General features: G+C 38.8%; 1 protein-coding gene across 2 annotated transcripts in view; it reads left to right on the top strand.

Moving 5' to 3' along the window:
• Positions 1-927: 927 nt before the first annotated feature.
• LOC149803084 (uncharacterized) overlaps positions 928-15232 on the top strand; it is a 44734-nt gene continuing 30429 nt past the window's right edge. For both annotated transcript variants that reach the window (XM_089952669.1, XM_089952670.1), the window contains exon 1: positions 928-1092. The gene's annotated coding sequence lies outside the window, so the exon portion shown is untranslated. The remainder of the gene's footprint in view (positions 1093-15232) is intronic.

The following is a 15232-nucleotide window of genomic DNA, read 5'->3' as shown; positions in this document are numbered from 1 at the left end:
AAATGGCCACAGGACAGATGGTTGTGCTATTCAAGGTGGATTCACAAGTCACCAAACATATGGTTTGCTCGGGAAATATAATCTGCATGTCACCAAAAGAAAACTTCAGCCGACGGTAGCTGCACAGCCACGAGAAATACCGGAAAGTGTATAAAATATACATCGATGTTTGCAGACAAATTTGAATGCAGATAATTGCAGCTTTTAATGAATACGTGATATCAGCCCCTCACCCGAGAATCAATATCATGTTGGGTGAAGGGCTGATTTATTGGGCTAGTTTTCCTGCGTGACTATATGACCTCTTACGTCATTGACATGTATGTTGCGAGATCTGTATAAGCATGGGTTATTGTTGATGTTACGTGAGTATATGACCTCTTACGTCATTGACATATAAGTTGCTAGATTTGTATAGTCATGTGACTTGAAATGCAAATGATGAGATCCAGGTCAAATTTCAGCAACGATGTACTTTCGTCTTGTCTGTCAGCGGATTAAAGACCTAACAAATGCTATGCTTGCAATTTCTGAGGAAATAAATCATATTCCTATCGATTTCATGCAGGTATATCTCGATGAAAGGTCATTCAAATTTGCTAGGCCGTCTACGAAGCAGCTACCCTATGCCGACACCAAATGGTGTCGGCGAATTCCAACTTTTCGATAGGCAGTGACTCTGACCCAACACCCCAACATCAATATCCAAATATACAAATGGGGTGGCAAGGGTCAGAGGAAACTCGGACTATTACGCGGAGAGTGCAGATCAGTGGTTTCACCGCACTTGGCAAGACAAAACTGGGTAACTTGCGGGACGTTGCTCTTGACTGTATGGGTCTTTAAGATGATGATATAATGTTACACAAACGCGTTTCGGCGAAAGCTAAAGTAGAAAGGTCGGTGCTTTTCAAGAAAATGAACGTTTTCCACGAAAGCATAAACTGAAGCGGAGTTATTAAAGAGCAACTTCGTTTATCAAACATTCAGACCGCAGCCGGTTGCAGTAGCAACAAATATACTAAAAGAGGTAAACACACTCAGAGCGCAGCTTTATTACCGGATGCAGTAACATCAGATAGACTGAAAAAGGTAAACTCTCTCTCTCTCTCTCTCTCTCTCTCTCTCTCTCATATATTTATTCATCACGAACCCTGTCCTAGGATTACACATATTTTGTACATATGGGTCTTAACAGCTAGGAAACGAGTAATGAATTGAAGTCGCTATGGAATTAAAAAAATATTTACAAATTGAAGGTAGATTTAGATTAAAGATAGAATTCCAGCGTTACACCACATTGTAAAACATTCTTTAAATCGAAATGAACGATTTTGGTGTGTGTAATTATGATGTTTTTTTTTTTGTTGCATGAATTAGATATCAATCAGAATTTTTGGGTCTCCTTCTTACAAATATCACTGTGTTATGTTGCGTGTGATTTCTTTTTATACCTTTGACTTGGAAGTTACCTACTTTACCAGTTTTATTGTTACGTCGAAGACGGTTTAGAGCCAGTTAACTGCATGTGACATCTGTGCATCTGATTCTGTCAACGTTCATGTCACCTAATTGTTGCGAAAGTTTTACAAACTTTTATCGAGAGAGAAAAACATTTTGGTCTTTTACCCATGTACTGGAGTGTTTGTATTTGTCAAGAATAGAATGATCGTATCCGTCACTGCGAGAAAAGGTAATTACTGGTTAATTTCGACCACACGCCGACAAAATCACTGCTTTTTGTTTGTTTGTTTACTGTATTCTTTAACTGTGTAGATGAATATTCACTAATGGCTGCACAAAATGTTTATCAAAAGAAGCAGTATATCTATTTATGGGGATTTCGTATTCTGTATCTGTATAGCAACGTATCCGAAGTTAACATTATGTAACGGTATCTATGGGGATTTCATATTTTGTATCGGTATAGCAATGTATCCCAAGTTACATTATGTTACGGTATTTATCTATGGGGATTTAACATTCTGTATCGGTATAAAGGTCGCTGATGACCTTCACAGCAGCGATCACTTCCCAATCTCCCTTGTAAATCATAACTCTACAATTGATGAAGTAATTCCACAATGGAATTTAAAGAAGGCCGACTGGGCCAAATTCGAAACACTCTGTAAAACCAGGCTGAATGAGGATACAGTTTTCAATGTTAACGACCCCATTCAGCATTTTACATCTATTTTAACCGACATTGCAGAAGAATCTATCCCCAAGTCCTCAGCAAACTGTAAAAGAACCCGAAAACCTTGGCTCACTAAGGAATGTAAGGAAGCCATACGGCAACGCCGAGAAGCCTTGAAAAAATTTAACAATCATCCGACGCCCGAGAATTTAAGTAAATATCGTATTCTCCGGGCCAAAGCTCGCCGCACAATCAAAGAAAGTAAACGAGCATCATGGATGAAATATGTTTCCTCTTTAAACTCTCGTTCCTCAATTAAGAAAGTTTGGGACACGATCCGAAAAATAAACGGAAAGAGAAAACACAATTCTTTCCGACATCTAAAAGTGAACAATAACAATCTTAGCTCAAAACGTGACATAGCAAATGTTCTTGCTGATACCTTCTCTAAAAATTCGTCATCATCTAATTATTCCGAAGCCTTCCAAAAATTGAAAACTCAAAAAGAAAAGTCACGTTTAAAATTCACATCCAACAACTCGGAAAGCTACAACCAGCTGTTTTCACTATCAGAACTTATGGAGGCTTTAGACAAGGCCCATGATACTTCCGCTGGGCCTGACAAAATACATTACCAGTTTTTAAAACATCTTCCAGAATCATCTTTAACATCTCTTTTAAAACTCTTCAATGATTTATGGATTACTGGTAACCTACCTAAAATATGGAAAGAAGCAACAGTAATACCAGTTCCCAAACCCGATAAAGATAGTGAAGATCCTACCAACTATCGACCTATTGCACTCACAAGCTGCATGTGCAAAACAATGGAACGAATGATCAATTCTCGGCTTGTATGGTACCTGGAAACCAACAATTTAATATCTCCTTTCCAAAGTGGCTCCCCCTGCGGGTCCGGGGTTGTAGAATTGGCCCGACGTGCCTCGCTACGTGTCGTAAAAGGCGACTAAGTAGAGGCAACCTGTTTGCCGTGGGTTGCGTCCCGTGTCGGGGGAGGAAAGGATCCTGGTAGTTGAGCAGTTCCCTGCAATACACTATTTTGGCCTCTACTTCTCTTAGACGGGTGGTCGGGATGGGCCCGGTTCCGACAAATCGGCTGGTCACGCCGAGCCCTAGGAGGTCTTTATTAACTTTCTCACCTTCTTTCTCTCTCTCCTTGTATCTCTCTTGATACCACCGTTGCCCCTATATTCTTTTCCTTTATATTTCCCTTTTCCAAGTCTTAGAAGGCTTCCTAGAAGGCGGTGGCTTAACGGGTCAATCGGGGGGTAATTTTACCGACCTTAGAAATTGGCGACTTCAGGGTCATTCAAAGGTAATTTTATCAACTGAGTATGGCATCTGTGTATCCCTGACACTTGAAAAGTGTCCCCTTGTTGGGCTCCTTGGTGGGTGGGGAGCACGGGTGCTGAATTTTTAATCTAGCCATCATGGATAATTCCAAAAAAAATCAAAATAAAAGATCGAAACCCTTATCAGAGTCTGACGATGAACCATGTAGTGTGGAGTCATTTCCACGCTTCATGGTCATACAGTCAAAAGATGCCACGAAACCGCTTGCCGCACTATCTCCATTTGTCATCGAAAAGACTATCACAGGATCGATTGGCACACCTAAAAGTGTTTAAAAGTTGAAATCGGGTTGTCTTCTTATTGAGTGTGAGCGACGAGGTCAATCAGACAATATCAGGAAAATGAAAACGTTCTTTGATATCCCAGTAACCTCATTCGCTCACACCACACTGAATACGTCCAAAGGCGTGATTCGCTGCCGTGACTTGGCTGGAGTCACCGACGCTGACATCATCGAAGGAATGAAAGATGAAGGTGTCACTGCAGTCCGACGAATACGTATTAAACGTAATAACAATCTGCAGGACACCAACACCATTGTACTCACCTTCAACAGGCCAACTGTACCCAAAGTGGTGAAAGTTGGCTTTTTGCAAGTAAAGGTAGAGATTTACATTCCCAACCCCTTTCGGTGTTATAAGTGTCAAAAATACGGCCATCACGAAGACCGCTGCTCCAAGAGCCAAATATGTGGCCGATGCGGAGACAATGCTCATCAGGAATCTGATTGTAGAGCAACTCCGCATTGTGTCAACTGCGGAAAAGAGCACCACGCAAATTCCAAGGATTGCGATACCTGGAAACAGGAGAAGGAAATTCAGAGGGTAAAATACACAAATAATATTCCCTATCCAGAAGCCAGAAAAATTGTACAGGCAAAAACAGCCCATCCTGGCCCATCCTTCTCCACTGTAGTGAAGAGCAATCCTAAAACAACGAAGGACGCTCAAACACAAACAGAAGCACCCGATTCAACACCAAATTAAAACACCCCCCATTACCAAGCACAGAAAAACACGGCATCTACTCAGACTACATTTAATAATACCCAACAACCTAAATCACCAAAGAATAAAAAATCTCACGGAAACAGGCAACAAAAGGGGTCAGATGACCCCATCAAACTTTATAACAGGTTTGGAGACATCGAGAGCATGGATGCAGAAGAATCTGCTCCATGCGTCCAAGGGAACTCCAGACCTACAAACAAAAAATTCACCCCCGTACTTCCTCCAGAGAAATAACAAAACAAATTCCGTCTGCGAGAGGTCTAACCTAGCTCCACAATCTTTAATTTAAATTTATAATGAAAAACACTATCATACAATGGAATTGTCGAGGACTTAAAGCAAATTACAATGATATTCTCCTGCTTTTAAACGAACATGATCCTGCGGTACTATGCCTTCAAGAAACCTTCTTGAAAGATACAGACAATATCACATTTAAAAACTACTCCCTGTTTAACACCTGCTCTGCAAATGTTGACAGGGCATCAGGAGGAGTTTCTGTTATTGTGAACAACAGAGCTCCTCATAGTTTCATTACTTTAAACACCAATTTACAAGCCATTGCTGTAAGCGTCACTTTACATGGAGTGATTACATTTTGTTCTATTTATTTACCACCAAACACTAACCTAGTACCAAACGAACTCGATAATCTTGTTCAACAGCTTCCCGCACCCTTTGTTTTACTCGGGGATTTTAATGCCCATAACATTTTATGGGGATCGAATCATGTAAGTGACAGAGGTCACAAAGTTGAAGACTTTATTTCTAGACACGATCTGTGTCTATATAATACCAAAACACCTACATATTTACACCCAGGCACGGGTACATACACATGCATCGATTTGACAATTTGTTCTCCTTCTCTGCTTTTGGACTATGAATGGAAGGTCGCTGATGACCTTCACAGCAGCGATCACTTCCCAATCTCCCTTGTAAATCATAACTCTACAATTGATGAAGTAATTCCACAATGGAATTTAAAGAAGGCCGACTGGGCCAAATTCGAAACACTCTGTAAAACCAGGCTGAATGAGGATACAGTTTTCAATGTTAACGACCCCATTCAGCATTTTACATCTATTTTAACCGACATTGCAGAAGAATCTATCCCCAAGTCCTCAGCAAACTGTAAAAGAACCCTAAAACCTTGGCTCACTAAGGAATGTAAGGAAGCCATACGGCAACGCCGAGAAGCCTTGAAAAAATTTAACAATCATCCGACGCCCGAGAATTTAAGTAAATATCGTATTCTCCGGGCCAAAGCTCGCCGCACAATCAAAGAAAGTAAACGAGCATCATGGATGAAATATGTTTCCTCTTTAAACTCTCGTTCCTCAATTAAGAAAGTTTGGGACACGATCCGAAAAATAAACGGAAAGAGAAAACACAATTCTTTCCGACATCTAAAAGTGAACAATAACAATCTTAGCTCAAAACGTGACATAGCAAATGTTCTTGCTGATACATTCTCTAAAAATTCGTCATCATCTAATTATTCCGAAGCCTTCCAAAAATTGAAAACTCAAAAAGAAAAGTCACGTTTAAAATTCACATCCAACAACTCGGAAAGCTACAACCAGCTGTTTTCACTATCAGAACTTATGGAGGCTTTAGACAAGGCCCATGATACTTCCGCTGGGCCTGACAAAATACATTACCAGTTTTTAAAACATCTTCCAGAATCATCTTTAACATCTCTTTTGAAACTCTTCAATGATTTATGGATTACTGGTAACCTACCTAAAATATGGAAAGAAGCAACAGTAATACCATTTCCCAAACCCGGTAAAGATAGTGAAGATCCTACCAACTATCGACCTATTGCACTCACAAGCTGCATGTGCAAAACAATGGAACGAATGATCAATTCTCGGCTTGTATGGTACCTGAAAACTAACAATTTAATATCTCCTTTCCAAAGTGGCTTTCGTTATGGACGGAGCACCAACGATCATCTGGTTAGACTAGAAACATTCATTCGCGATGCATTTATCAAGAAAGAACATTTAGTAGCGGTTTTCTTTGATTTAGAAAAGGCCTATGACACAACATGGAAGTACGGGATACTAAAAGACCTGCACGATCTAGGTCTAAAAGGCCGTCTGCCCTCTTTCATATCCAACTTCCTCTCCGACAGAGAATTCAAGGTACGAGTGGGCTGTACTCTCTCAGATTTGCACGAGCAAGAGATGGGTGTGCCCCAGGGCAGTATTTTATCTGTGACACTTTTCAATATCAAAATGAATAACATCACCAAGTGTTTGACTCCTGGTGTGGATTGCTCACTATATGTTGATGATTTTCTCATATGTTATCGGTCAAAGCACATGCATACAATTGAAAGACAACTACAGCAAAATATCAACAAGATTCAAAATTGGTCTAGTACGAATGGTTTCAAATTCTCGAAATCAAAAACGGTATGTATGCATTTCTGTCAATTACGACGACACCACGATGAACCTAAACTCACGCTGGACGGAACACCTATTCCAGTTGTTGAGGAAACAAAATTTTTGGGTATTATCTTTGACAGAAAACTGACCTTTATTCCACACCTAAAAAACTTGAAAGCCAAATGCTTAAAAGCACTTGACCTACTTAAAGTAGTAGCACACACTGACTGGGGTGCTGATAGAAAAGTCATCCTGAATTTATATAGAACGTTTATTCGCTCCAAACTAGACTATGTTTGCGTTGTGTATGGTTCTGCCAGAAAATCGTATCTTAAAATGCTTGATCCAATTCATCATCAGGGAATAAGACTGGCTCTGGGAGCATTTAAAACATCCCCGTGTGAAAGCCTTCTAGCTGAGGCGAATGAACCACCGTTATCGCATCGTAGAGAAATGTTTTCAGCACAGTATGCTCTGAAATTAAAATCAAACCCTCTGAATCCTGCTTTTTCGGCTGTTTTTCAACCCAAATACAAAACTTTATACGAAAATAAACCAAACGCCATACCTTCCTTTGGCATTAGAATATCATCCAGCCTTGACACTACAAATATAGATCTTTCAAAAATTCAGAAAACATCCATCTCCGAAACACCACCCTGGCTAATTAAACAACCAAAAGTACGTTTTACGCTACACGATGGAAAAAAATCCGAAACAAACCCTTCTATCTTCCACAACTCTTACCATGAACTCCTCACCGAATTTAAAAACTACACGAGAATTTACACTGATGGATCAAAGGATGAGGAAAAGGCTGCTGCAGCCTTTGTTTGTGGAAATCACACAACGCAAGTTCGCTTACCAAATGGAGCATCAATTTTTACAGCCGAAATCAGAGCAATAGACCTTGCTCTGCAACATATAGAAAAGAATCGTATTTCAAACTGTATCATCTTCTCCGACTCGCTATCAGTACTTCAGTCACTACACAATAGAAAACTGGAGAACCCATTATTGAAAAACATACTCGTAAAAAATACCGAGCTGAGTGTCTCCCACAATATAATATACTGTTGGTTACCTAGCCACATTGGTATTAAAGGTAACGAAAAAGCAGATCGCGCTGCTAAAATGGCCCTTTCTCAAGAACCATCTGATTTTAAAATACCATATACAGATTTTAAACCTTGTATCAGAAAGTTCTTACGTCAGAAGTGGCAGGCATCATGGAATGATGCTGTAAATAACAAACTTCATGCAATCAAACCAACTCTAGGAGAATGGACTCCTTCCTACAGAACCATTCGTAGGGAGGAGGTAGTCATTGCAAGAATCCGAATTGGTCATACTTATATCACCCACACCCACATACTAAAAGGTGAAGACCCACCAGAGTGCGTTTCTTGCAATGAACCATTCACTGTCAAGCACTTTATGATAGAGTGCTTTGACCTACAACCTACGCGCGATCGTTATTACGTTGTGCATGATATGAAAGAACTTTTTGATAATATAAACATCACTCGTATTATCGAGTTCTTGAAAGCCGTAAATATTTACTCTAAACTCTGACTTTTATGCTATCACCTTGTGCAGTTTTATGCAATATACATTCCGTCCCATTTTAATACCTATTCATCTTTTTTACATCTCCCGTTGATCGGGAAGCTTTATTTTGCACCGTTACCATCTTACCGTTTTTAATTTCAACCATTTGTTCTTTTATATCGCTGGTCGATGTAGAACCTTTTATAAGTTTTAAAAGATTATACAAGTAACACTTTGTTTGGCGCTAAATAGCCTAAGAGTGCTGATGCGCCGTTAAAAAAAAACAATCAATCAATCAATCAATCCAAAGTGGCTTTCGTTATGGACGGAGCACCAACGATCATCTGGTTAGACTAGAAACATTCATTCGCGATGCATTTATCAAGAAAGAACATTTAGTAGCGGTTTTCTTTGATTTAGAAAAGGCCTATGACACAACATGGAAGTACGGGATACTAAAAGACCTGCACGATCTAGGTCTAAAAGGCCGTCTGCCCTCTTTCATATCCAACTTCCTCTCCGACAGAGAATTCAAGGTACGAGTGGGCTGTACTCTCTCAGATTTGCACGAGCAAGAGATGGGTGTGCCCCAGGGCAGTATTTTATCTGTGACACTTTTCAATATCAAAATGAATAACATCACCAAGTGTTTGACTCCTGGTGTGGATTGCTCACTATATGTTGATGATTTTCTCATATGTTATCGGTCAAAGCACATGCATACAATTGAAAGACAACTACAGCAAAATATCAACAAGATTCAAAATTGGGCTAGTACGAACGGTTTCAAATTCTCGAAATCAAAAACGGTATGTATGCATTTCTGTCAATTACGACGACACCACGATGAACCTAAACTCACGCTGGACGGAACACCTATTCCAGTTGTTGAGGAAACAAAATTTTTGGGTATTATCTTTGACAGAAAACTGACTTTTATTCCACACCTAAAAAACTTGAAAGCCAAATGCTTAAAAGCACTTGACCTACTTAAAGTAGTAGCGCACACTGACTGGGGTGCTGATAGAAAAGTCATCCTGAATTTATATAGAACGTTTATTCGCTCCAAACTAGACTATGGTTGCGTTGTGTATGGTTCTGCCAGAAAATCGTATCTTAAAATGCTTGATCCAATTCATCATCAGGGAATAAGACTGGCTCTGGGAGCATTTAAAACATCCCCGTGTGAAAGCCTTCTAGCTGAGGCGAATGAACCACCGTTATCGCATCGTAGAGAAATGCTTTCCGCACAGTATGCTCTGAAATTAAAATCAAACCCTCTGAATCCTGCTTTTTCGGCTGTTTTTCAACCCAAATACAAAACTTTAACAAGTAACACTTTGTTTGGCGCTAAATAGCCTAAAAGTGCTGATGCGCCGTTAAAAAACAAACAATCAATCAATCAATCTGTATCGGTATAGCAACGTATCCGAAGTTAACATTATGTAACGGTATCCATGGGGATTTCATATTCTGTATCTGTATAGCAACGAATCCGAAGTTAACATTATGTAACGGTATCTATCTATGGGGATTTCATATTCTGTATCTGTATAGCAACGTATCCGAAGTTACATTATGTAACGGTATCTATGGGGATTTAACATTTTGTATCGGTATAGCAATGTATCCCAAGTTACATTATGTTACGGTATTTATCTATGGGGATTTAACATTCTGTATCGGTATAGCAATGTATCCGAAGTTAACATTATGTTACGGTATTTATCTATGGGGATTTAACATTCTGTATCGGTATAGCAATGTATCCGAAGTTAACATTATGTGACGGTATCTATCTATGGGGATTTCACATTCTGTATCGGTATAGCAATGCATCCAGATTTAACATTACGGGATGCTATGGCGTTTACGTGAATTTATCATTATGGCAAATTAAAATAGTAATAATAATAACGAGGACTTCCAATAGCGTCTAATCTTTAGAAGCTCTAAGCGCTTTACAACATTAGACAACACATATAAGATAAAAAAACACATACTGATATGATTACAAAAACAAACACCATGAAATTAGAAAACATTAAAAAAAACATGCTGAGAATATTTAAGGTAGGAAACATTATTAGGTCTTTAAGTTTGTTCTTGCAGTCGAATTAAGTGAGTTTTGAGAGCACTCTTGAATGGGATCACTGTGCCTTTGTGTCTAAGTTCAGATGGCAATTCATTCCACTTTGCTGGGCCCTGATATGCAAAAGAACGCTGTCCATATGACTTTGTTTTCATATGGGAATAATGAGTATATGATTGTCAGAAGAGGAGCGTAGGTATGTTGCTGGTGTGTACACCTGGGTGAGGTCGGATAGGTATGTTGGACTAGAGTCCGACAGTGAAACGTAGCACAGAGAACAAATTTAGTTTTTGATTCTGGATCGAATGGATAGCCAGTGTTGGGTACAGAGCAGCGGGGAGGAGTGCTCTGATCTTGGTACTCCAAGTATGATCCGAGCAGCTGTGTTTTAAACTTTTTAAAGTTTCTGGAGCAGATATTGAGATGAACCAGACAGAATTGAGTTACAATAGTCCAGTCTTGAAAGTACTAATGAACACACGTGTTTTAGTGGCATCAACTGAAAGATATTTGCGAATTGAGCTGATGCGTCTCAGCTCAAGATATGCAGCCTTGCATATGTTCATGACATGTTGGTGCAATGTGAGAGTACTGGATGATGATCTATGACACTTGAGTGCGACTGAGTGTACATATCCCTGTGGAACACCACAACGTAGATCAACTGGGCTGGAGTGTATTCCATTTGCAGATACAATTTGTGTCCTGTTGACCGAGTAGGACTTGAACCACAGTAAGGCTGTATCATGAATGCCAAATATAATGCGGAGTTGGATACAAAGATGGGAACTGAACATGACGGGACTATGGAAAGCCATCACAACCAAAAACATTAAATTATAACAAAATAAGTAACTTTAAATTAAATCAAGAAAAAATGAAGTGTGACAAGCATAATTGTAAAACCAAAATATGAAAGCTCACACAATAAGAGCAATCGTCAAAAAAAAAAAAAAAAAAAAAAAAAATAACGAGGCGCGAACGAAACAAACGACTATCAAAAGAAACAAAAACAAAAATACAAATGAAACAAACAAACGCCAAACGAAATAAATATAATTTAAAGTGTGATAAGCTAACGTGAAATAAAACAAAGATATCACAGAAAATGTAAAGAAACACCCTTGCGCAAACACTATTGACAACTGAACAAAACAAATAATTAACTGCCTGAAAAGAACACAGGGCGCCCCTGCATTAAGGGGGGATTGCATTTATTGGGCCAAGGGAACAAAATTGAGAAGTTCGGACTTTTTTGTATTTTTTTGTTTGTTTTAAACCCATCACGTTTATTTATGCATTATGGGATTGCCAACTACAAGCAAGATTTACTTACCTCCGAATTGAAGAGCTTTACAAGATTATTCCGCACATGAGGATATCAGGTCTGTAGTGTTAAAACTTTTCAGGCATACAAAATTGTGAGAGACAAAAGAAATTAATAAAAACCATCATATTTTAGTCCTCATAGTAATCATTACAATAATTATTATTTTCGTGGTTAATTAATTTGATTGTCTAATAATATAAGGACCATGGGAAAACTTTAGGATATTACTAATTACATTGTTTCTTCTTTGCATGGACAAAAACTTATAGATATATGAAAGTATAAACTTTGCGGTGGGGGTGGAGCATAAAAACTTAGACTGAAGATCTTAGTTCCTTGTTTAGAGAAATGTAGATATTATTAATTCATCAATTGAATTAGCAAACATAAGAGGTAATTTCATATAGTTTTAATGTATGTCAAGTTGTGAATTTTAAGAGAAGTTTTTTGGAAAACTCAAATATTCAATTTAAAAAGACTTATTTAACGAGGACTGATTGATTGATTGATTGATTTTATTTTTAACGGCGCATCAGCACTGTTAGGCTATTTAGCGCCAAACAAAATGTTATTTGTATAATCTTTTAAAAAGTTATAAAAGGTCCTATATCGACCAGCGATATAAAAGAACAAATGGTTGAAATTAAAAACGGAAAGATGGTAACGGTTCAAAATAAAGCTTCCCGATCAACGGGAGATGTAAATGTTCTATGTTAATGAAAAACTATTAAATGGTATTAAAATGGGACGGTATATATATTGCATAAAACTGCACAAGGTGATAGCATAAAAGTCAGAGTTTAGAGTAAATATTTACGGCTTTCAGGAACTCTATAATACGAGTGATGTTTATAGTATCAAAAAGTTCTTTCATGTCAAGAACAATGTAATAACGATCGCGCGTAGATTTCGGGTCAAACCATTCTATCATAAAGTGCTTGACAGTGAATGGTTCATTGCAAGAAACGCACTCTGGTGGGTCTTCACCTTTTAGTATGTGGGAGTGGGTGATATAAGTATGACCAATTCGGATACTTGCAATGACTATCTCCTCACTACGAATGGTTCTGTAGGAAGGAGTCCATTGTCCTAGAGCTGGCTTGATTGCATGAAGTTTGTTATTTACAGCATCATTTCATGATGCCTGCCACTTCTGACGAAAGGACTTTCTGATACTAGGTTTAAAAACAGTATAGCTCCATGTCCTCAAGGTGGCTCCAGACCTAACAACAAAAAATTCACCCCCGTACTTCCTCCAGATAAATAACCAAAGACATTGCCTCCGCGAAAGGACTAATCTAGCTCCAGAATCTTCAATATTAACTTGTAATGAAGAACACCATCATACAATGGAACTGTAGAGGACTTAAAGCCAACTACAATGATATTCTTTTGCTCTTAAACGAACGTGATCCTGCAGTACTATGTCTTCAGGAAACATTTTTGAAAGATACAGATAACATCACACTTAAAAACTACTCCCTGTTTAACAACTACTCTCATAATGTTGATAGGGCATCAGGAGGAGTTTCTGTTATTGTGAACAACAGAGCTCCTCATAGCTTCATTCATTTAAACACCAATTTACAAGCCATTGCTGTAAGCGTCACTCTACATAGAGTGATTACATTTTGCTCTATTTATTTACCACCAAACACTAACCTAGTACCAAACGAACTCGACAATCTTGTTCAACAGCTTCCCGCACCCTTTGTTTTACTCGGGGATTTTAATGCCCATAACATTTTATGGGGATCGAATCATATAAGTGACAGAGGTCACAAAGTTGAAGACTTTATTTCTAGACACGATCTGTGTCTATATAATACCAAAACACCTACATATTTACACCCAGGCACGGGTACATACACAAGCATCGATTTGACAATTTGTTCTCCTTCTCTGCTTTTGGACTATGAATGGAAGGTCGCTGATGACCTTCATAGCAGCGATCACTTCCCAATCTTTCTTGTAAATCTTAACTCTACAGTCGATGAAGTAATTCCACAATGGAATTTAAAGAAGGCCGACTGGGCCAAGTTTGAAACACTGTGTAAAACTAGGCTGAATGAGGATACAGTTTTCAATGTTGACGACACCATTCAGCATTTTACATCTATTTTAATAGAGATTGCAGAAGAATCCATTCCCAAGTCCTCGCCATATTGTAAAAGAACCCAAAAACCTTGGGTCACTAAGGAATGTAAGGAAGCCATTAAACTACGCCGAGAAGCATTAAGGAAATTTAATAATCAACCGACGCCCGAAAACTTAAATATATATCGTATTGCCCGGGCCAAAGCTCGCCGCATAATCAAAGAAAGTAAAAGAGCATCATGGAAGAAGTATGTTTCTTCTTTAAACTCTCGTTCCTCTGTTAAAAAAGTTTGGGACACTATACGCAAAATAAACGGAAAGAGAAAGCAAAACCCTCTCCGACACCTGACACTGAACAATAAGAACTTTAGTTCAAAACGTGACATTGCAAATATTCTTGCTGACAGTTTCTCGAAAAATTCCTCATCGTCTAATTATTCAGAAGCCTTCCGAAAACTTAAAACTCAAAAAGAAAAGTCACGTTTAAAATTCACATCCAACAACTCGGAAAGTTATAATCAATTGTTCTCACTATCGGAGCTTAGGGAGGCTTTAGATAAGGCCCATGATACATCCGCTGGGCCTGACGAGATACATTACCAGTTTCTGAAACACCTTCCAGAATCATCATTAACATCTCTTTTGAAACTCTTCAATGATTTATGGATTACTGGTAATGTACGAAAAATCTGGAAAGAAGCAACTGTAATACCAGTCCCCAAACCCGGTAAAGATAGCGAAGACCCCAACAGCTATCGACCTATTGCACTCACAAGCTGTGTGTGCAAAACAATGGAACGAATGATCAATTCTCGGCTTGTCTGGTATTTGGAAACTAACAATTTAATATCTCCTTTCCAAAGTGGCTTTCGATATGGCCGGAGCACCAATGATCATCTGGTTAGACTAGAAACATTCATTCGCGATGCATTTATTAAGAAAGAACATTTAGTAGCGGTTTTCTTTGATTTAGAAAAGGCCTATGACACGACATGGAAGTACGGGATACTAAATGACCTGAACGATCTAGGTCTAAAAGGCCGTCTGCCCTCTTTCATATCCAGCTTTCTCTCCGACAGAGAATTCAAAGTACGAGTGGGCTCTACCCTCTCAGATCTGCACGAACAAGAGATGGGTGTGCCCCAGGGCAGTATTTTATCTGTGACGCTCTTTAACATCAAAATTAATAGCATCACCAAGTGTTTGACTCCTGGTGTGGATTGCTCGTTATACGTTGAT

This window comes from Sinohyriopsis cumingii, chromosome 3 (genome assembly GCF_028554795.1).
Source record: "Sinohyriopsis cumingii isolate HCF-2022 chromosome 3, ASM2855479v2, whole genome shotgun sequence".
In the NCBI taxonomy this organism is placed as follows: domain Eukaryota; kingdom Metazoa; phylum Mollusca; class Bivalvia; order Unionida; family Unionidae; genus Sinohyriopsis; species Sinohyriopsis cumingii.
Note: the sequence above shows the minus strand (reverse complement) of the source record. Positions and strands in the feature narration are given on the sequence as shown.